A 23,979-nucleotide genomic window follows, 5' to 3' on the forward strand; every position below is an offset into this window, starting at 1 on the left:
AACCAGGTCCAACTGCTGGGTCCCTGAAGGCCAGGTCCACTGCCATGATGTTAACCTCCAGGGCACTAAATCTGGCTCAGGATGGAGGACACCACCTCTAATTTCAGGTTACTAGTGTCTACAACGTTATATGGAGTTCATCACCATCATTTGTTTTTGTACTCTGCTGCAAACTCAGCTCTGCAACAGCGCTAATTCCACTCTTCTGTAACACTGTGGTAGTGCTGCAATATTAGACTCAGCTGCAAACTCAGTTCTGCAACATCACTGAGTCAACTCTTCTATATCACAGCCGTAGTTCTGCAATATTAGACTCAGCTGCAAACTCAGCTCTGAAACATCAATAAATCAACTCTTCTGTATCACTGGGGTAGCTCTGCAATATTAGACTCTGCTGCAAACTCAGCTCTGCAACATCACTGAGTCAACTCTTCTATATCAAAGCAGTAACTCTGCAATATAAGACTCAGCTACAAATTCAGCTTTGCAACATCAATAAATCAACTCTTCTATATCACTGTGGTAGTGTCACGCTGTCTCTGTATACTGGAGGTAGGGGGCCTAAGCTGACCCTAAGCTGGGGCCCTGACTAATCCCTCAACCTGGAGGTACTGTTAAAGGTACAGAGGTCCAGGCCGCCAGCGTAACCCCTACCTCCTGAGGATCCCTGCACCTAAGTAATCTAGTCCTGAGAAGGACCCCGATCACAACAAAAGGGGACAAGTAATAATATGCCCACACACAGTACTTAGACGAACGAGACAGTACAAGGGAAAAACCAAAACCACCTTGCATACAAAAACTACACAACTACAACAGAGGGAACACCAACGGGAAAGGAGATAAATGATAAAGCGAGGAAGGGAAAAAACTCTCCGAATACACTTATCTCTGAAACTCCAAATACCACGATCCGCTCTGTTAGTCTGCATGAAATGCTTTCACCGACACTTCCCTAACAGACCAGCAGGCATTTGAAGGAGTCTCACTACAGCAGCATTGATTGCAGCTGGGCGAGGCTGGACCTCGTCTAGCACAGAGAGAGAGAGAATTAACTCCCTCACTGCCGAAAAACACAAAGCACCAAAAAGTCAGCTGCGAGAAGTCAGGCTGTGTAATCGTGACGATCTTCGTGGCGACACACCCGTGACAGTACCCCCCCTTCTACGAGGGGCCTCCGGACCCTCAGGGCCAGGTTTATCCGGGTGAGTCGTGTGGAAGGCCCGAACTAATCGGTCTGCGTTAATATCCGACGCAGGAACCCACATCCTCTCCTCAGGACCATACCCTTTCCAATGAACCAGGTACTGAAGGGACCGGCGATTAAAGCGTGAATCGATGACCCTCGATACCTGGAACTCCAAGTTACCATTGACCACCACTGGAGGCGGAGGTAAAGGTGACGGTACCACCGGCGCCACATACCTCTTAAGCAACGATCTGTGGAACACGTTGTGAATTTTAAACGTAGGGGGGAGGTCAAGACGGAATCCCACCGGATTAATTATAGAACTGATTCTGTACGGCCCGATGAACCTGGGACCCAGTTTCCAGGAGGGAACCTTAAGTTTTATATTCCTGGTAGACAACCATACCCGATCGTTCACACTTAGGTCCGGACCAGACACTCTCCTCCTATCAGCCATACGTTTGTATCGGTTCCCCATAGTATTCAGATTCTTCAGTACCCCTCTCCATACTGAAGCGAGTGATGAGGAAAATCGTTCCTCCTCAGGAACCCCCGAAGAGCCCCCCCTACTGAAAGTACAAAACTGGGGGTGAAAACCATATGCCCCAAAAAACGGGGACTTACCAGTGGACTTGCTCCGCCTATTATTAAGAGCAAACTCTGCCAGAGGTAAGAAAGAAGCCCAGTCCTCCTGGTTCTCTGACACAAAACACCGGAGATATGTCTCCAAGCTCTGGTTCATTCGTTCCGTCTGACCATTGGTCTGAGGATGAAAAGCCGATGAGAACGACAAATGCATCCCCCGCCGTGCACAAAACGCCTTCCAGAACTTGGACACAAACTGAGACCCCCGATCAGACACCACCTCGGTGGGTACCCCGTGAAGCCTCACAATCTCCCCAATGAACACCTGCGCAAGAGTTTTAGCATTAGGGAGAGCAGGAAGAGCGATAAAATGTGCCATCTTGCTGAACCTGTCCACTACAACGAGTATGACCGTTTTACCCGAAGACGGAGGGAGGTCCGTAATAAAGTCCATAGACAGATGAGTCCAAGGACGCTCCGGGATCTTCAAAGGTAAGAGGGCCCCAGACGGACGGGTATGTGAGGTCTTAGAGCGCGCACAAACCCCACAGGACGCGACAAAAGTTACCACCTCCTTATGTAAGTTAGGCCACCAAAACCGACGCGAGAGGAGATCCACAGTTGCTTTACTCCCCGGGTGTCCTGCAAAAACTGAGTTATGGTGTGCCTCGATCACCTTTTGTCGCAACTGATCTGGAACAAACAGTCTCCCCGGAGGTCCAACAGGGGCGTCCCCCTGAGCCTCCAATACCTCCTCCTCCAGCTCAGAGCATACTGCCGAAACCACCACCCCCTCCTGAAGGATAGGAATCGGGTCGTCCGTATTCCCGGCCCCAGGGAAACTACGAGATAAGGCATCCGCCTTTACATTTTTTGACCCAGGACGATATGTAATGACAAAATTAAACCTGGTAAAAAACAATGACCACCTAGCTTGTCTGGGATTCAGACGTTTCGCGGACTCCAGATATAGCAGGTTCTTGTGATCGGTGATGACGGTGACCGGATGGACTGCCCCCTCCAAAAAATGGCGCCACTCCTCAAAAGCTAACTTAATGGCCAAGAGTTCCCTATTGCCGACATCGTAATTCCTCTCAGCGGACGACAATTTTTTAGAGAAAAAGGCGCACGGATGCCACTTACCAGGGGACGAACCTTGTGACAATACTGCTCCCACCCCTACCTCGGAAGCGTCTACCTCTACAATGAATGGCTGTGATGCATCAGGTTGAATGAGTATGGGTGCCGAGGCAAAACATTTTTTCAAGGAGGAGAATGCTTGACAAGCCTTGTCAGACCACCTAGAAAAATCCGTCCCCTTTTTAGTCATGTCTGTGAGAGGCTTAACCATGGACGAGAAATTACGAATGAACTTCCGGTAATAATTAGCAAACCCCAGGAAACGTTGTAGTGCCTTAAGATTCTCTGGCCGATCCCACTCAAGAACTGCCCGCACTTTCCCAGGGTCCATACGAAAACCGGACGCTGAAACCAGGAAGCCTAAAAACTGGAGTTCCTGTACGGCGAACACACACTTTTCCCATTTGGCATACAGTTTATTATCCCGCAAGATCTGTAACACCTGCCTAACGTGCTCCTGATGAGACACCAGATCCGGCGAGTAAATTAAGATATCATCCAGATATATGACAACAAACTGTCCCACCAGGCGGCGAAAAATGTCATTAACAAAGTGTTGGAACACCGCCGGGGCATTAGTCAGACCGAATGGCATGACAAGGTTCTCATAATGCCCCTCCGGAGTGTTAAACGCCGTCTTCCACTCATCCCCCTCCTTCATCCTAATCAGATTGTACGCCCTCCTGAGATCCAACTTAGAGAACCATTTGGCGCCCACGATCTGATTAAAGAGATCGGGAATAAGTGGGAGCGGATACGGATCTCGGACCGTAATCCGATTAAGTTCACGGAAATCCAGGCAAGGGCGTAGGCCTCCATCTTTCTTCTTAACAAAGAAGAACCCCACAGCCACCGGTGAAGATGAAGGTCTAATATGCCCCTTAGCCAGACTTTCTGAAATATAATCCTTCATGGCCTGCCTCTCAGGACCAGAAAGGTTATACAACCTAGCTTTAGGTAACTTGGCCTCAGGGAGCAGTTTTACAGAACAGTCATACTCGCGATGAGGAGGTAGTTCCTGACACCCTTTCTCCGAGAATACATCCTCAAAGTCCGCCAGAAATGGAGGTAAGACCCAAGGAGTAACCGCACCGATGACCGTGTTCATGCAGTTTTTATTACAGAATTTACTCCATTGGCTTATCTCTCTGGTTTGCCAATTAATAACCGGGTTATGCTTAGTTAACCAAGGAAGGCCCAACACTATAGGAGTGGGAAGACCCTCCAACACGTAGCAAGACAACAGTTCTTTATGTATCGCCCCCACTTGAAGTTTTACGTCATGCACAGCTTGCAAAAAACTTCCCTGACCGAGAGGCCTGGCATCGATCGAGAATATGGGGATGGGTTTAGCCAACTCACTCAATCGCATACCTTGAACCCGGGCAAACCGAGCATCAACCAGATTAGCCCCGGCCCCACTATCCAGAAGAACAGATATCCTCTCAGTTCTCGTACCCACCACCACCTCCGCCGGTACGAGAAACTGAGACGAACCTAGGGACGAAATACCTACTCCCAGATTGCCGTCCACCACACAACCTGGGATCAACAGTTTTCCGACGACTCTTCACTCTGCAAGGGACGGGATGGACACCCCCCAATAAACTGTCCCTTTCTCCCGCAGAAGAAACACCTTCCTGTCTTATGGCGCACCACCGGTCCCCTCCCCCGAAATGATGTCCCTCCTAATTGCATAGGCTCCTCTGGACTGACCAGGGGAACCACCATATGAGGGGACCTTGTAGGAGGTGGAGTCATCACAGGGGGTAGAGTTATCCCGCACCTCTCCCGAAGCCGTCTGTCAACGCGAATAGCAAGGGCCATAGCGGCTTCCAGTGACGCGGGAGAGTCATACTGTGCCAACACATCCTGTAATTTGTCGGATAAACCTTGACAAAACTGGCTCCTAAGAGCCGGGTCATTCCACTGGGTGTCCGTGGCCCACCTACGGAACTCCGAACAGAATTCCTCCGCCGGACGATCTCCCTGCTGAATCCTACGTAACTTAGACTCAGCAAGGGAGATCCGATCTGGGTCATCATATACGAGTCCCAGAGCAGCGAAAAACCTATCCACTGACTGGAGAGCCGGGGAGCCCGGGGGAAGAGAGAACACCCAAGATTGTGGGTCCCCTTGTAGGAGCGAGATGACAATTCCCACCCTTTGTTCTTCACTCCCCGATGACCGAGGCCGCAGCCGAAAGTACAACTTGCATGCCTCCCGGAAAACAAAAAACTTGTCCCGCCCCCCAGTGAACCTGTCAGGGAGAGCTACTTTAGGTTCTGGTCCGGCTTGCTCCTGAGGATACAAAACCTTGGACCTAACGTCCGCCAGCTCCATGGACAAACTCTGCAACTGCCGAGCTAGACCGGCTACTGGATCCATGGTAGCTGGAGAAAAACTAAGTGGTCGGTGAAAATGTCACGCTGTCTCTGTATACTGGAGGTAGGGGGCCTAAGCTGACCCTAAGCTGGGGCCCTGACTAATCCCTCAACCTGGAGGTACTGTTAAAGGTACAGAGGTCCAGGCCACCAGCGTAACCCCTACCTCCTGAGGATCCCTGCACCTAAGTAATCTAGTCCTGAGAAGGACCCCGATCACAACAAAAGGGGACAAGTAATAATATGCCCACACACAGTACTTAGACGAACGAGACAGTACAAGGGAAAAACCAAAACCACCTTGCATACAAAAACTACACAACTACAACAGAGGGAACACCAACGGGAAAGGAGATAAATGATAAAGCGAGGAAGGGAAAAAACTCTCCGAATACACTTATCTCTGAAACTCCAAATACCACGATCCGCTCTGTTAGTCTGCATGAAATGCTTTCACCGACACTTCCCTAACAGACCAGCAGGCATTTGAAGGAGTCTCACTACAGCAGCATTGATTGCAGCTGGGCGAGGCTGGACCTCGTCTAGCAAAGAGAGAGAGAGAATTAACTCCCTCACTGCCGAAAAACACAAAGCACCAAAAAGTCAGCTGCGAGAAGTCAGGCTGTGTAATCGTGACGATCTTCGTGGCGACACACCCGTGACAGGTAGCTCTGCAATATTAAACTCAGCTGCAAACTCAGCTCTAAAACATCACTGAGTCAGCTCTTCTAAATCACAACGGTAGCTCTGCAATATTAGACTCAGCTGCATACTCAGCTCTACAACATCAATAAATCAACTCTCCTATATCACTGTGGTAGCTCTGCAATATTAGACTCAGCTGCAAAGTCAGCTCTGCAGTTGTGGTAGCTCTGCATTATTAGACTCAGCTGCAAAGTCAGCTCTGCAGTTGTGGTAGCTCTGCGCAATTAGACTCAGCTGTAAACACAGTTTGGCAACATCACTGAGTGAACTCTTCTATATCACTGTGGTAGCTCTGCAATATCGAACTTGCTGCAAACTCAGCTCTACATTGCTGAGTCAAATTGACTATATCGCATCCTGCGCACCTGAGTTATATTACACTGATTCCTCACCACTGTATCCACCCTGCTCCTCTGTGAATTACAACTGTGCTGTGCCTGTTGCTGCTGCTTCAACTCTGCTTGATCGTTTCCAGTGGTTCCAGTTCTGCTGCCGCTCTACCACAGCAACCACCATTGTTCCCACTGGATCACCCTGCCGCACCTATGCCATCTGCTGCTCCTACGGATCCAACCTTTACCAGTAAATTTCTGAGTCGTTTAAGGATTTCTGAGCTTGGATTAGAATTAATTGCAAGTTATTTTGATCCAAAATCTTATACTATTTTGAATACACAGCTCCTATGCAGACCTATGTGTCTCCATGGTTACAGACTACAAACAAGCCCTGTGTGTAGTCTGATCCTGCAGTCATTTGTTCACCCAGAGTAGATTAGGATCTACTGGTAAACCTGTTGGTGAATGTTCATAGAGACGACAAGAAGAGTTTAGAAGCAGATAAATGAAGAAGTAAAAATTGTGTTTTTTCACCCCTTTGTCAAATGTTTTGCATCACATACATAGGAAAATGTAAAAAAAAACAATTTTATCTGTATTATTATTCGTCTGATTCTTCTTGTGTTTCCATATTACACTCACAACCAAAGAAGAAGCCATTTTGACAAGTCATATCTGGATGGTGATGATTATTCCGCGGTCGCCCACGTCAAATATCAGAGAGCCGTTAAGTGTTTATGTAGAGTCGTGGTTCACTGGAAGGTAGAGCTGTTATTAGCTGAGAGATGAGCATCATGACTGATTGTTGTACAGAGCCGAGTCCTTGCCAAAACTACTAAAAGTACGAGAACAATGGGGCGATGACAAGAAAACGGTAAACAGTAAACTATTCTTCCGTGTGTCTCGCTAAGACAACCTGGACACCTGGCATGTACAAATGTGGGATACCCAGAGGTTAACTTTACTAAGGTTGCCATCTAATTGTACCCTAAAAGTTAAAAAAAAACACTTTTTGAACCCGAAAAAATGCTCCTCACTATAGATGAGCGAACCTGAAGTTAAAAGTTTGGGGTTCTTACCGGACAGTTAGTGTCTGGAGCTAAACACCGTACATGGACTTCTCCCGGAAGTTCATAGAAATGTTCGGAGTTCCAGGGGAAAGTTTCAGAGAGCAGAAAGAGAGATATTTGTGCCAAGGTCGATGGTTTTTTTTGCCCAACGGATCACAGATTGCCCCTTTCACAAGGTGGATAAGATGGGCTGCTTGCATCAAATATTTACTCCGTTCCACTAAAGAACATTTTTCTGGACTTTAATATTGTATCAGTTAATATAAAACATTGAGCGCACATAAAAAAACAACCAAAGTGTCTACATAAAAGCTCCAAAACGTACACACAGAGCAGTGCCCATTTCTATATAGTGCTCATTAATAGTACCACTATTTAATGTCTAAAATAATAGGACTCGTGCACACGACCAATCTGCGGTTTTCACGGATAGCACTCATACCTATGATTTTCTAAGTGGCAGAAGCACATGTCTGATCTTTTCCTCAGACCGAGTGATCCCAGTGTCAGATCAAAATCGACAAAGCAAGTCTATGGGTCCGTGAAAAGCATTGGACCGCACTCGGATGAAAGAATGGAGAAGATGGAGAAACTGCTTTTTTTCCAGATGTGGATAAAACGGTCGCGTGACCCCACCCGAATAGTTAGTTCTATGAAAAAAGATGCAGAGCCCACATAAAAGCACCAAACTGTGCACATACAAAATATTCCCATTTTCTATACAGCGCTCTAAAAATACAGTACCACTATACAATTTATAAAATAATATAGTGAGTAATATGGCATAAGATGCAGGGCAATAATGCTACTTATTCAGCGCTTCTGTAATACCACCTCATACTGGTAAATAATAGTACATACAGTGCCTTTATAAAGCCACCACAGTATCTACATAATAGCCCCAAACAGTACACACACAGCAGTGCCCATTTCTATATAGTGCTACAGTATAATGTGTAAAGTAATATAGTCACTGCTATAACAAAAGATGTCATGGAAATATTATTACCCAAATAATAGGGTCATACAGTGCACACATATAACATGTTACAGTACCTATGTAATGTCACCAAAACATTCCCTTTTTCTATACAGTACGCTTATAATACCGCTATACAATATATAAAATGATGCTGTCAGGATACAGGACAATAATATTATCCAAATAATAGTGTCCCATTGTGCCTAAATAATACCGCTCCATACTGGCAAGTGCACATGTTAAATTACCACGATACCTACATAATAGCCCCAGACAGTGCACATACATAGCAGTACTCATTTCCATACAGTACCCTAATAGTACTACAACAGAATGTCTAAAAATAATACCGTTGGTGCTGTGACAAAAGATCTAAAGCGATAACATTATCTAAATAATAGCATCATATAGTGATCATATAAAAAGCACCCAAGTACCTACATAGTAGCACCAAACAGTGCACACACATGGCAATGCTCATTCTATAGAGTGCTCTAATAGTACCCAAATACAATGTCTAAAAATAATACAGTTAGTGCTGTGACAAAAGATGTAAGGCCATAACATTACATAAATAATAAGATCACATAGTGCACACATAAAACATACCTTAGTACCTACTGTACATAGAAGCACCAAACAGTGCACACACATGGCAGTGCTCATTTCTATGTAGTGTTCTAATAGTAGTACAATAGAATGTTTGAAATAATACAGTCAGTGCTATGGCAAAGTATTCAAGCAACATAATATTACCCAAATAATAAGGTTATACAATGTAATGTGTATAACAGAACCTACATAATATCATCAAACTGTGTCCACACAAAATATTCCCTTTTTGTACATAGTTCTCTAATAATGGCACTATAGAAATGATACATTCATATAGTCAGTAATATGGCACAAGATGCAGGGCAATAATACTACTCAAACAGTGCCTCAGCAATGCCACCACATACTGGTAAATAATGGAACGTACAGTGCCAACATAAAACCACCATAATATCTACATACATAGCAGTGCCCACTCTTATATAGTGCTTTAATAGTACCACTATATCATGTCTAAAATAATACAGTTGGTGCTATGACAAAAAGGGTCCAAAAATTATGATGCAGGGTCAAAAAATTACCCAAATAATAGTATCACACAGTGTACACATAAAACTACCATATTACCTATATAATAGTGCCAAACTGTGCACATACAAAATATTTCCCTTTCCTATAGTTCTCTAATAATGACTTTACAGTACCTAAAATATTACAATCAGTCAGACGACAAAAAATGCATAGTCATAATGCTACTTAAAGGGTGAAAGCCTGCAGTCTCTCTATGAGGGGAAAGGATTCAGAAGTCCACATAGAGTGACCGCAGACTTTCATCCCAAACCTGGACAACCCTTTTAAATAAAAGTATCATATGGCTCCTTAAGAATACTACCCCATAGTGGTAAATAAAATACAGTGCAGATGATAAACTACCACACAGTACCTACATAATGGCACCAAACCATGCATACACATAGCAGTGCCCATATAGTCATCTAATTTTATAAGTATAATATGTCTAAAATAATATAGTCAGTGCTATGACAAAACATTTAGGGACATAATATTTCCCAAATAATAGTGTCATGTAGTGCACTCATACAACTAATATAGTGCCTATATAATGGCACCAAACAGTGCACATACAAAACATTCTCCTTTTCTATATAGTGCTCTAATAAAACCTATGTCTAAAATAATGCAGTCAGTGATGTGACTCAAGATGTAGAACCATACTACCCAAATAACAGTGTCATTTAGTGGCTCAAGAATACCACCCCATTGTGGCAAATAATAGTACATACAATGCACATATAAAACTACCACAAGACCTGCCTAAAAGAACCAATATGTGTACAAACAAAACATTTGCCCTTTCTATTTGTCTATAGTATTTTTGTTTCTTCTCCATCGTGGGTGAAGTTTGGGGTTTCCAGATGTTTTTGACTGATTCGTCAATTGCAAGTTTTAAAAATGTTGCAACATTTTTGTACAAATACCCCTTCCCCTCCAACCCCCTCTGGAGTGATTTAATCTATGTCCAAAAATTTAGCACAAATTTTGCATCATTTTAGTGCGATAAGTTTGGAACCGAAAAACATGGCAGGTGACAAGATGGTGGAGGTAATTGACCCCATTGTCCACCCTACAATCCAGACCTGTTGAGTTTTAGTTCTAGACTTATTCCTCAGCTAAGTGTTCTGCTGCTATATGTCCTTTCATTTGTAGAAGCGTATATATAAGACTGGTGGTATATGCCTTATCAATATTTGCTCTGTAATCTCATTAATCCTCTTGAAACTGTGCAATGTCATCATAAATCTTATGTTAAGAGACGAGCAGCCGCATTACTTTCTGCCATGCAAACGAAGGAAGTTCCATTTCCAAGTGCAGCTTAGACCCTGTTTACCTAAATGTGTTTACTGTTGACCCAAGTGGATGGCAAAGCCAATTTTCCGATTGGATTTATGCACTGTCAACATGTGTATGTTCTTATCTTAATCTCACTTACCCAAAACAGAGCAGGACTTGGAGTATTAACCCTCAACTCATGCAGAATCCCAATGTATAGGATTAAGAAGAAGTTGGGCTTCTGGAGAAACTTCTTCTGGAGAAACCATGTGGCCCATGCACATCTCCAAACCATTACATAGGATAGCCCAACCACTCTAAGAGAATGTTCACATTGTGTGTTTTTTTAACAGTTCCATTCTTTAAGCCCCTAGAAATAAAGCGCTCCTAAACACTCAAAAAAAATTACTTGCTGTTCATATGTTCAGGATTTTTAGCGTCTTTTCAAAGCTTCAGGCTTGGAGGAAAGAAAGAAAGTGCATGGCACTTTTTTGAAGCGGCTCCTGACTGAATAAGATCCAGACTAGGTATTGTCCAATCAAAAAATATGGTTCGGGAAAAAAAAAGTTTCCAAAAACACGTGATAAACTTTTTGGAATCTCTTCAGGAAGTGAAAGCTGCTACAAAAACTCCACAAATAAGTGAATTTCCTGAAGAAATTTGGACTAGAAAATCACCTCGAAAAAAACTCAGTGAGAAGACCCTAAGAAGACAAGACTATCTACACCCAATTCTAGCCCAGTACTTTAGATTCTGTACTCTGCCGGTGTCCCGCTTTTACTTACGTTCGGCTTACTTTGTCCTCAGCCAAGATTGTTTACTATTACTATGCTCTCATTTGCGCCATTTCGGTTGTTCGACTTTTTTTCTGACATTCTCCATTTCCTAACTTCTTTGTGTTCTTGTATGTATGTATGTATGTGCACATGGCGGATAAGCTCCCCATAAAATAAACATAATGTGCAGCAATGTGCAAACGACATTGCTGTGTGCATGTTCCATCTTATTTCACATCTTTTATCCTCTTCAGATTTTGGAAACCATGGAGCAATTGACAGAAGTGACATGCTCATAGTATAGAGTGAAGTACATTACCGGTGAAGCCGCCTCAGGAAAATCACCGCCGGTGTTTTTGTGAAGCGGCTTCATTTGGATGCTGTGTGTACATACTCTTATTGTGTGTTCACATTGATTCTTTTTGCTGAGTTTTTGGAATAGAAACTCTATGTTTTTTTGGAAGTTTTGAGTTTTTGAGGAGGATTTGTAGAGTTTCCGTTAAGTTTCTGCTCCAACAACTCCACAAAACACTCAGTGTGCACATACCCTATGAGTTGGTTAAACCCGCATTCAAAAATCCCAGCTGACCATCTAATGTGTAGGCTTGGCCCACGTTTCTTTGGTATATGTTGGGGGCAGAAAAATGTTTAGTTTCAACTTGCCTGATCGTTTGTTAACAAGGGAGATAAGTCACTGCCAAAGGTGTCTGGCAGAGATTCACTCCGCTCTCCCTATTGAAAACGCATGCACGCTAAGCTGGAACAAGTGTGCATGTGCATAGAGAGTTTGTTAATAATTGCCAAAAAAACTAAACTAACAGTTATTAAAAATGTGTGGCCAACCTCAGCCTTGATAGAAGTTGTACCATTTAGAAGGAAACACCATTTTCATGTAGAATTGTCCAACAGCTGGCCTTATTCACCCTGATCCAACTAAACAAGTATGAGACCTCCAGAGATAATAGCCACCACTTGCTCCACTACATGTTTACTTGGTTACACCAACGTTATCCAGGAAACTAGTACCCAAACCAAAGTAATAGATAATGAGTTTGATTGGTCTTGCAATATATGAGTGTTTCACCAATGGCCTACCCATTTGCATAATGGTAAATTATCTCTGTTTTGTTTTGTTTTTTTAATCCAGATTGTATATTCTCACTTCTTTTTCTATTTTTCTCGGAGGAGAATGTGTCCTTCATTTTCTACTAACATCAGTAAGCTAAGGTTTTCCATTTATGCTGCAGTATCCTTCAGGACCTATCCTGCTCAGGGTGTGGTTGTCCTCTCATGCCAAACCAACCTCAACCCAGCAGACCTGTGTCAGGAGCGGGACAGTAACCTGTCAATGCAGATATATTTTAATATTTTTAGTATTCTACAAAAATATGTTGGTAGAAATGCTCGTTTTATATCCAACCTTTGCCAATAATTAGACTCAGCAGCATTTACTTTCTCCTGAGATCTTCCAGAACGCTGTCGTGTTGTTTCTTCCTTGTTTTTTCGGGTTTGAGATGTACTTACTGACTGGAACACTGAAAATGTTTTGCTAACAAGCAGTTAGTCATTTCTATAATGACACGGTGGAAGAAGAACATTGATATTTCTCTTGGGGAGACTCAACATTGCAATTTGTCGCTCATAGGTCAAGACAATTTCTTCAGCAATTTATTCAGCTGGGATAAGATTTCACGACATTTATAATGTATCTGCACAAAAGGTCTATGAGATCCAAAGATTTTTACTTTTGTTTCCAAGACTGACAATTCCGCTCATTTTACCTACATAAAGACTTTCAGGTAGTCAGAAACCCATTCTCCCCTTCTAAAATTGCTGATGTAGTATTTAAACATTCAGGAGGCTCCCAAAATGAGGATGAGATCTCCCGGGCTCTTGGTAGAGTTGACAAAGCCTCACAAAACTATTTGTAAAACAGTGCTCTCTAAGATGCTCGTTGCCATCTAGTACATACCTGTCTCGATTTGACAGGGCTCTGCCTCCTTCCCTTATGGCTGCTGCTCTCTGCTGTGCTCCACATAGGGTTTTACAAGTAGCCCAGCATGCCTCCATGACATCATCTCCCTAGGACTTTTAAGGCCCGTTTGGACACACCCTTGTGTCTGTACGTTAAAGAAAAGTGTCCTACAGACTTGTGTTTATCTCTGATTTTATCCAAGTCCTCAGTTCCTTCCAGACAGTCTGGCATTGCTGGTTAGTCTGTTGTTCACATTGCCGGTTTTCTGAGTGCTCTTTGTACTATGTGCCTCACAGCCTGCTGTGCTGACGCCCAGGTCCATGTGCCCACCCTGACCTGAGGCTTGGTAGATCTTCCTCACAAGGTGAGCCTAACAGCATCATGTTGAGCCCCTGAATCCAAAGGCAAATTCAGAGAGTAGGAACATGGCTTGAATAGGGCAAGGCGTGCCGGAAATAGGCATCGGCTTGTAAATAAAAATTCAGCCTTGTACAGGTCTAACACTTTAGTAGTAGAATACATATTGAATAGAAGGTATTGAATCTAAGGCCCAAGCCTCCTCAAAGGCGAAGTAAGTTGGATGCCAGCCACAAGTTGCTTGGAAATTCCAAGGGTATTAAAATTCATAAACTTTTATTTGGTCATGTTGAAAAACATGAAGCACAAGTTGTTACCACCCCATTTTTAATTTCTAGATATGCCGAGCTAAGGGAACCATCTAACACGTTCCCGGAAAACCTCTTCTTCAGCATTTCCTTAGTTTCGAGTAATGTTTCGACAAGACCTCACTTGATTTCCGTGTGTTGGTGCACCAGTGCCAGTAACTTACCTTATCTAAATAAATAAGAACAAAAGTAAAAAGTCAAAGCCTTGGCAAAACAAGCAGCACAGGAAGGAAAGCTGGGCTGGCATCAAAGCTTCTATGGGTTCTTCTTCAGAGAAGGAGCTGATTTGGCTCACTCTCGAGCAGTTTCTAGAAATGTTTTTCAGTACTGTAAAAAAGAAATATAAATAAATACCACTATGTGGAATTGAATAGTTGAGAAAGAAGTCCCTCATATATTAAACTTTTCTGGACTTTATATTGGTCACCCAAAAGGTATATATATGCAAGAAACACAGCACAAACACTAAGAGCTGAAGAACTCATGGACAAATCAAAGTTGTGTGCAAAGACCCTTGAAGAAGACTCAGAGCTTTTTATGAGTCTGCATAATGGACCCATGGGCATTCATGGCTGTTGTATGGTGCCTCCACGAGGCACTGTAATTTCTACAAAAGTATCTCTAGGTTATAGCATGTGTTTAAGTAAATCAAAATGTTTTAGTATCAGAAAGAAAAAAGTTCCATATGCCTCCACAGATAAACATTCAAAGGTATAGTTTGGACTGGGGATGATCAAATTCTTTGAAATTGCAGTACACCAGCATTGCCAAATTTTGGAGGTAATTCTATTCACAGCCCATCAATTTGCTACAAATCAAAAATACTCTAAAGCCTCCAATTGCCCTAAAAAGACATGTATTGTATGTGTGATTGAATTTCAGCAGCACTATAATTACAATGGCCTGCCTCACAAACACAGAAACACAGTGACTCCCCTGCCTTACAGACACAGTGACTCTCCTATCCCTCACTTCATATCTATTAAATCTGTATTATTTTTTTCTCACGTTATTCCCAGTCTCTGCTGTGCTATCACACACTATCTGTACAGTTTATTCAGTCTTTTTCTGGATTTCTCTCTATCTCTAAGGGTAAGCTGTGACATCATCTCACTATCCAGTTTCACCACAATATGGCTGCTGCATTCCCTGCCTCTGTTTTCATACAGGCCATGATAGTCCCTCTTGATTGGCTTCTCTATACCATATGATGTGATAGCTGTAAGGCATTATGAGGAAGGCTGCCTGAGATCATGTGAACCTTCTCTGGATAACCCCATGTTTTAAAATGCAAAATGGTAATTTTAAATAATTATAAAAAAGTGAATCACATATTTGTTTAATTCAGCAAATTCCTAAACATTCAACAGAATTTTGATTTACATTGAATCAATTCATTTTTCTCTAGTTTGGATCGATAGAGGGCCAAGGGTGCCAAATTATGAATCAATGCTAGATAGAGTATTATTTTTGTTTTTCCTTTGGACTTACAAACATATTTTTTTTCTCTAAGTAGCAGATTGGGGTGTACACAAGACATAAATCATCATAGCATAATCTGTTCAATTAAAGGGGACCCAATTTTTGGGTAAAACACATTGAGTGTAGACATATTAGTATACAAAATAGATAAGCCCATCAATTTGATATAAATAAAATTTATGTAGAATTGTAGAAAAATGTTTGTACCGCAAATTCACACAATTTGCAATTTGACTCCTATCAATCACCAAAAAAATGTCCACCAGCATTCTTCACAAAGCAGAAGATTGCATGAGCCACAGAAGGCGTACATTACGTAGGTGCTGCCACATGGCCTTGCTGCTATCAAATCACATGACATAGCACAGCTGATCAGGAGGGAGTATCATACATAGCCTGTACAAAAGCAGAGGAAAGGAATGCAGCAGCCATTTTATGGTGAATCTGGATAGTGAAAGGAAGTCACAGCTCATAACTTAGCAATTGAGCTTGAATAATGTTCAATAGAGTTCTAGGAGACTCATGTATTTTCAGGGCAAATTGAGTCTTTGCAGTACTTGAGATTTTCGGAGAATTGATTCGCTGCAAAGCGACAATTTCGAAATTCAAAAAATATTCCTCTCCCTTGTATAGAATTACTTCTATTTCAGCCTTTTAATGTGAAAAATTGTAGACAAAATTGCAAGTAGCTGTGCGTTGGTAAAATCTTAACAAACACCTGAAAAAAAGTTGCTCTAAACGTTTGCCAAGGAACCATCAGTGGAGAAAAACAAGCTAAAAATAAGTGTCAGTGCCACAAATTAATCCTACACTGGTTCATCATGAATCACGTACCGCAGGATGTTATACAGCGGATTGTGCCTTACTTTTCCCTGCCTCAGCCCCTGCAGATAATAAGTGGTTAACGGTCACCTGCCTGTTAAACCAGGACGGGTTTCTGAATCACGATGTGTCATAGCTGGCAGCGTCATGGCTCCTAGTCCAATATTGTTACAGGTCTGCTGCTGCAGCTTTCTATGGAGAGAAGTAGCTGGAATATCAGTATTTGATTTACAGTGGGTACAGAAAGTATTCAGACCTCTTTAAATTTTTCACTCTTTGTTTCATTGCAGCCATTTGGTAAATTCTAAAAAGTTCTTTTTTTTTCTCATTAATGCACCCCATCTTGACTGAAAAAAAAAACAGAAATGTGGAAATTTTTGCAACATAGCGCCCTATTATTAGGGTAGGGTCACAAGACCGTTTTCTCTCCATCTGAGAAAAACGTTAAAATTTTTCCAACCCATACACTTGCATAGCTGATTTTGCTATGACCCCTCGAATCAAAATCGGACATGTCTGATTTTCCCTGCAGACTGCTCGATCCAAGGAAAAAGTTGGACATGTGCACAGCTTCATAGAATATCATAGGTATGAGTGCTATCCATAAAAACCTTGGATAACCCTCGTACAAGAAAGTCGGTCATGTGCATGAGCCCTTAGCCAGATACTGGTCCATTAATATTGCAACCAAGGACCACACCCATTATCAGTGCCACCTCCGCTCCCTGGTAGCTATCTTCTGGGAAGTAACATGAGAACTACAAGCATCTGTTTCCATATCTTTTGATCTCCTGTGCTGATCTGTATGAGTAGAGATCATCAGAGGAGAAGTGCTCCTTTCTTCAAAATGTTCGATAACTGCAACACAGATTTTGCATGTGCTGCCGAGGATTCTGAAGAAAAGACAATTTTTCAAGAGATTCCTGCACAATCCAGGAGAGTTCATAAATATTATAAAATGTATTATATCTCCTACATACTAGTACACCCAGGGATGAACAATACATTTGCAGGAACTCAGAAAATCATATATTTGATAATGAAGGGCACTACTAGCACATCTGACCCAACCTTACCTGATTCGACTTCGCATTAGTCCAGATCGGAAAAAAAAGTCTCTGAACATGATTCTTTGTCTGTCATTCCAAAATAAAAACTAAAAGTTTTCCAAAAAACTTCCAATAATTTTTTAGCTTATTTTAGAAACATGGCATGGTGAAATTCTTGGTAGAATACATTACTTTTACGTGATGCTTTCCCAGTTTCAGATTAAACAGTTGACCATGCTTTGAAATGATCGAATATGTCTCCTTGGCCCAAGTGGTCCTTCCAAAAGCAAAAACATTTTGCCGATGATTTTCTCCTAAAAAAAATTCCAAACCTTTTCAAAATTCCCATAATTTTTGAGTGCATTTTATAAACATTGGCTGAAATCCCTGATAATGTAAATTGCGAGGTACGATGATTTCTTGATAAGGGACCTTTGGGATAATATATTGACCATCCTTCAGAACGATGTGGCAGCTTATCCAGATTTCCACAGAGTGAGAAGAAGAAGCCAGAGACTTGAGATCTTATATAGTGCATTGTGCCTTGTCTTAGTGCCCCTATTTCATAAGACAACATTATATAGAGCGAGACCTGGGAGAAGATATGTGCTATTAACAAGTGGCCAAGGATATCTTTTCTTAAGCTCCATTCATAAGAGCAAGACGCTCGGAAACAACATGACAATTGTTCTCTACCTTCTCACCTCTGTGTAGGCCACTGATCTTACCAGCTTTTCTTTTTTCCTAAACCATAAAAAAATAACTTAGCTACTCTCCAAGTATCTTCAGTCAAGTGCTCACAAGACGTGTTTTATTTTTCTTAATTTTGGATGGCGCACTCTTTTTGGCTACGAAGCATAAAATTCCCGGGGCCTTGTTGTATTCCCAGACTTTGTAGAAGAAGGAGACGGGAACTATTACGTGAGAAGAGAGAGAGGGAGAGGTCATCAATGTTCTCCCCGCACCCGGGGAACAATGGGCCTACACATATACCTGTCCGTTCCTCTCGTCTTCAAAGAGACTGATAACAACTAGGAAGGGAAGAAAAACAAGGAGAATAATTAAAGGGTTACTTTTTTTCAGTAGTCATGTATTAGATGTCTGATGACAGATGTCCAGTCCAGTGGATTCGTAAATTAAATTTTTTTTTTTTTTAACTAAGCTGCAGGTTTCGTTCTTATATTGAAGTGAGAGCTTTGATTTATCTGGTTTCATCTGATGCAGGTGCACAAGGACTTAACTCTTACCAATGTCAAACAACGGGTGGAATTAATTGACCCTGCTGGGATTGAGCTTCTGGCAGTCAGGACGAAATTTGTCACAATTTTTTTGTAAACTTATTAAAGCTTTTGGAAAATTGCAAGTGCAATCACTCTAAGTCCTACCTGTCCATGACCTCTAGATGGACAACCAGTATCCAATTCTTGAGGGCACAGAATGGTCTAAACGCATTGTTTTCTCTGTTAACCTTCCACCAGTTAACCCCAAATAGAGCTCCACGTGACAATTTTGACTGCAAAACCTGGAAAAACCCTAGGCTCTTGTGATAGCCCTCTTGAACCCTACTTAGAAAAAGCCCCAAATCCCATTGAAAGTTCCTCTCTTTTACTTAAATTATACCTCATCTTTGGGGCAGAATAGATAACGCAAGGCTGACCAGTAAAGAACAGTTTGTAGATCTCCTCTTATTTACCAAGAGCAAGGTCATTGTCAAACATCCTCCATAATGCCTTTCTCGCACGCCAGTTTTTACTGATGAAACCAAGCAGCCATGAAGATCTTTATCTCATGAAATCTAGTGGACAATGGGTTATTATACGTTTAGGATGGATTCACATCTCATGTCATTTTTGGTTAATTATTTTGGTCACAACCAGGGGTGGATAGCTTTTATAAATGAGGTGATCTTTCACACATGGCATCACTGGCAAACATCTGATTTTGCCAATCAAGGCCCTGGTTAGCTAATTTTTCCACTACAGCAACCATTGTAGGGAAATGTTGTGTTACATGGCAGTAGAGTTGGTGCAAATTGATTTGTAGGAATTAGACCAGCGGCAGCATCAGTAATCTGTGACCACTGGATGGGAGACTTGAGAACCATCTCTTACCTCTTGGTATTTGCGGCTCTTCCTTTTACTAGCCGGCCTGGCGTAACGTGATTGTTGTGTTACGCTTCTGGCTAATCACGAAAAGAGCCACGGATGGTGACAGTGAGAGAGGTGAGATTCTCAGGGTTCCCGTCCAGCGGCCACAGATTACTAATGTGCCCAATAGACAAGCTAATTCACACTAACTTTACATTGTGGATATTTAGATTAATGGCCATCCTTATAATACAAGAAATACTCGAGTCCACCAAAACAGGGGACACTGATATAGAGTGGCATTACTAATAGAAAAGCTCCTGACGAAGGACACCCCCTTCTTACGATGAACATATACACAAAGACAGCATATATATAGGGATTGTCCTCATGAGAAAACCCTTTTAAGGAAGCAGCTGGCTAAAAAACAACCAATCCAACATATAAACAAGAACAGCACGACGCTTAATGCTAAAATCCTTCTAAAATTGGCTTTAAAAACAATGGTGCAGAGTACAAGACCAAAAGGAACCAATATTTTTCTACTGTATTCCTAAATAACACTTTTTTGCTTTTTTCAGGGGAATGGATAAAAGGAAGTATTATTTTATCATAAGGAATATCAGAAGTTTGGAAAAGTTGGGTAACAAACATTGCAGGGTGGAGGAAAGGCAGTCATAATGAGCGGAATTAAAGGGAACTTTTCACATATGGAAGTAGTGGTTTGGCTGTGTAGACGCTTGTACACTTATGAAAATGACACCTTTTTTTGCAGAGATCAGATGTGTCAGTGAGGAGAAAATATATGCAAATCAGGCAGGAAGTTCACTGGGGTGTGTCAAAGGAAGAAATCCAAAAGCATTGACACGCCCCCTCAGGGAACTTCCAGCCTAATTTGCATATCATTTCTACTGGAGATTACTCATAACTAGTACATCGGATCTCTACAAAAAAGGTGTCATTTTTATTAGGAGACAAGCACCTTTAAAGCCATACCATTACTTCTAGATATAAAAACATGTTGACACATTCTCTTTAAGTAACTGGTAAGAGAGGAACTCAAGGATAGATGTGTAGAGAATTGCAAGGAATGTCATCAATAGTACGTTATGTAGGTCTTATCTGTGTGCCAGCCCATCAGGGGTTAATCCTGAGCTCATGCAGCTGGTCTCTGCCCCAAATGTAACAGGCCAGTATCACATGCTGACCCGGGGTCACTTGGCAGGTACTCACTAACCTCCTGACGTAGGTGGGAAGAAGCACATTTTGCAGCCGCCATGGCCTTCCCAGGGAGCCAGAGGTGAACTATGGAGTTTAAAGTTTACCTAAAGACAAATAGAAAGTGTCAACAGGGACCCTACCCAAATCTGATGCTTGGCGAAGGCAAACACCCAATCAGACACATAAATCAAATCTGCTCCCAAGCGGACTTAACCCCTCGTGTTCCGGTTAGCGACCGCTTGTTACATTTCTCATGTTTCTTTTTTTTTTTTCCACTGGAACCAGCGTTCTGACTAATATTTGACCAGGTTTTGCACAGAAACTTTTAATAGAAGAGTTTTGCTTGAGCTCGGCTTATACGAGACCAATATAGCAGCACCCAGACCGCAAGTAGGTGACCGGGTGTAAGGAAATAAGAAAACACAATATAGAATTACTGCACTTTATCTAATGCACAATGGGATTTACTATTTAGTTTTAGTATGATTTTGTCGTAGATTTCGGCACTTACGCCTCAATATGCTAGCACGCCATCGCCCTAAACGAATTGGCTTATCTCTCTGTAAACCACGTAGGTGTTTGTTTACTACGTGAAACTTATTTTTGCACCAAAATCTAACTTAGAAGCCTCAGAAATGTGTGTGGACTCACAGGGTGCGGACGAGGGGCGGTCATGAATTACATGGCAGTCACGCGCAATTTACTTTTATATGGCGCAGATTCTCAGTAGTTTATGCGATTTGCCTGTTTGCATGGATCTGCGGTAAACTACACACAGTTTTGCCGACACATTTCCAGCCTGTGATTCCAGCCTATGGCCGGTTTCACGCAAACGGTTGTAAAATCATTCATCTATCCTCCAGAAAAAAATGTAATTTTTGCATCCGTATTGTGCTCCATATGTCTGTTGATCAGATCCGTATTGCATCTGTGAGTCCGTTTTGGCACATGCGTATGGCATACAGTTTTTACGAGAACAATTTAATAAATAATAGTAGCCAAACACGGTTTCCTGGGGCCCTGGAGTTGATGTTACTGGTGGGCCCTTGGCACCCCAGTCCGATGCTGTTTATGGAATCCGTTTTTTACGCACCTATTGCCTTATAATGGATTAGTCTGATAGCAGAATACGGAGCAAAGTAGTACATGCTGCAACCTATTACACGCACATTATATGAACTACCACATTGACCTGTTTTGGTCCTTATGTCCGTAGGTTACCCGTTTTGCATATGGGAGCACACATCCGTATAATACACTTGTCTGAGCAAGCCCGAAAGCTACATTCACACTTCCATGTGACGTCTTAGTGCTGTCCGTGTTTTTCTCCGACAACACACTAACCCATAGAGCACACATGTCAAATTCTGGCCCGGGGGCGAAATCTGGCTCGCAGGTTGACTATATTTGGCCTACGACATCAGAAACACCACCCTTTGGAGGACTATGTGGGGCCCATTATTCTGTATGGAGGACTATATGGGGCCCATTATACTGTATGGAGGACTATGTGGGGCCCATAATACTGTATAGACGACTATGTGGGACCCATTACACTGTATGGAGCACTATGTGGGGCCCATTATTCTGTATAGAGGACTATGTGGGGCCCATTATTCTGTATAGAGGACTATGTGGGGCCCATTATACTGTATGGAGGACTATGTGGGGCCATTATACTGTATGGAGGACTATGTGGGGCCAATATACTGTATAGATTACTATCTGGGACCCATTATACTGTATGGGGGACTATGTGGGGCCATTATACTGTATGGAGGACTATGTGGGGCCCATTATTCTGTATGGAGGACTATGTGGGGCCCATTATACTGTATGGAGGACTATGTGGGGCCCATAATACTGTATAGACGACTATGTGGGACCCATTACACTGTATGGAGCACTATGTGGGGCCCATTATTCTGTATAGAGGACTATGTGGGGCCCATTATTCTGTATAGAGGACTATGTGGGGCCCATTATACTGTATGGGGGACTATGTGGGGCCATTATACTGTATGGAGGACTATGTGGGGCCAATATACTGTATAGATGACTTTCTGGGACCCATTATACTGTATGGGGGACTATGTGGGGCCATTATACTGTATGGAGGACTATGTGGGCCCATTATTCTGTATGGAGGACTATGTGGGGCCAATACACTGTATAGACGACTATGTGGGACCCATTATACTGTATGGGGGACTAAGTGGGGCCATTATACTGTATGGAGGACTATGTGGGGCCCATTATTCTGTATGGAGGACTATGTGGGGCCAATATACTGTATAGACGACTATGTGGGACCCATTATACTGTATTGGGGACTAACTGGGGCCATTATACTGTATAGAGGACTGTGTGGGACCCATTATACCAAATGGGGGACTATGTGGGCCATTATTCTGTATGGAGGACTATGTGGGGCCCATTATTCTGTATGGAGGACTATGTGGTGCCCATAATACTTTATGGAGGACTATGTGGAGCCCATTATTCCATATAGAGGAATATGTGCGACCATTATACTGTTTGGAGGACTATGCGGGGCCCATTATCAGAATCAGAAAATCTATAAGGATCCATATAAAACTGTTGAAACAGGGAAGACAGACTTTGTTCTTCAGAGTTTTCAATCCAAGATTTATCCGTTAAGACTCAATGGATAAAAAAGTCTAGAGAGTCTGCCTGCGTCAGTGAAAAGAAAATGGATGAGAAAAAAATGGAAGCAACTAGGATGACACCGGAGAAACAAAATGTTCCATTTCTGTCAGATGGTAACACTCACAGGTATGTGTGAATGTAGCCTTAGACAGTGTCTTAAAGAAGCACTCCATTTTATTTTTACACATTACGAATTTACGATGTCTCCATGGTGTCCCAACACAGCATGTTGCCAACACAGTACCCCCTACATGTTATGATGTCCATGTAATGGTGTGGACTTTAATGTCATGTTCCTGCCCCTGAAGGCAATAATCGCGTCATGTGTACAGTGTCATGAGGTTTTGCATATATTGTGCTATGTGAAGTGTGAACTATGTTCTGCGGTTTTTCAGTGTACATTGTGCAGTTATGTGATATAATGTAAGTTGCCATG

The 23,979-nt window shown here is 42.4% G+C and overlaps 1 long non-coding RNA gene across 1 annotated transcript in view; it reads right to left on the reverse strand.

Annotated features, from left to right (window-relative positions):
* The window catches only part of LOC141272159 (uncharacterized), a 43,648-nt gene extending 25,560 nt beyond the window's left edge, over window positions 1-18,088 (reverse strand). Inside the window, exons 1-2 of the long non-coding RNA XR_012321983.1 lie at window positions 17,593-18,088; window positions 14,377-14,539 (exon numbers count right to left, since the gene is read on the reverse strand). This is a non-coding gene — a long non-coding RNA (uncharacterized lncRNA). The remainder of the gene's footprint in view (window positions 1-14,376; window positions 14,540-17,592) is intronic.
* Window positions 18,089-23,979: the final 5,891 nt, after the last annotated feature.

This window comes from Phyllobates terribilis, unplaced genomic scaffold (genome assembly GCF_046119375.1).
Source record: "Phyllobates terribilis strain yellow unplaced genomic scaffold, ASM4611937v1 Scaffold_5__5_contigs__length_657084704, whole genome shotgun sequence".
NCBI classification, from domain to species: Eukaryota; Metazoa; Chordata; class Amphibia; order Anura; family Dendrobatidae; genus Phyllobates; species Phyllobates terribilis.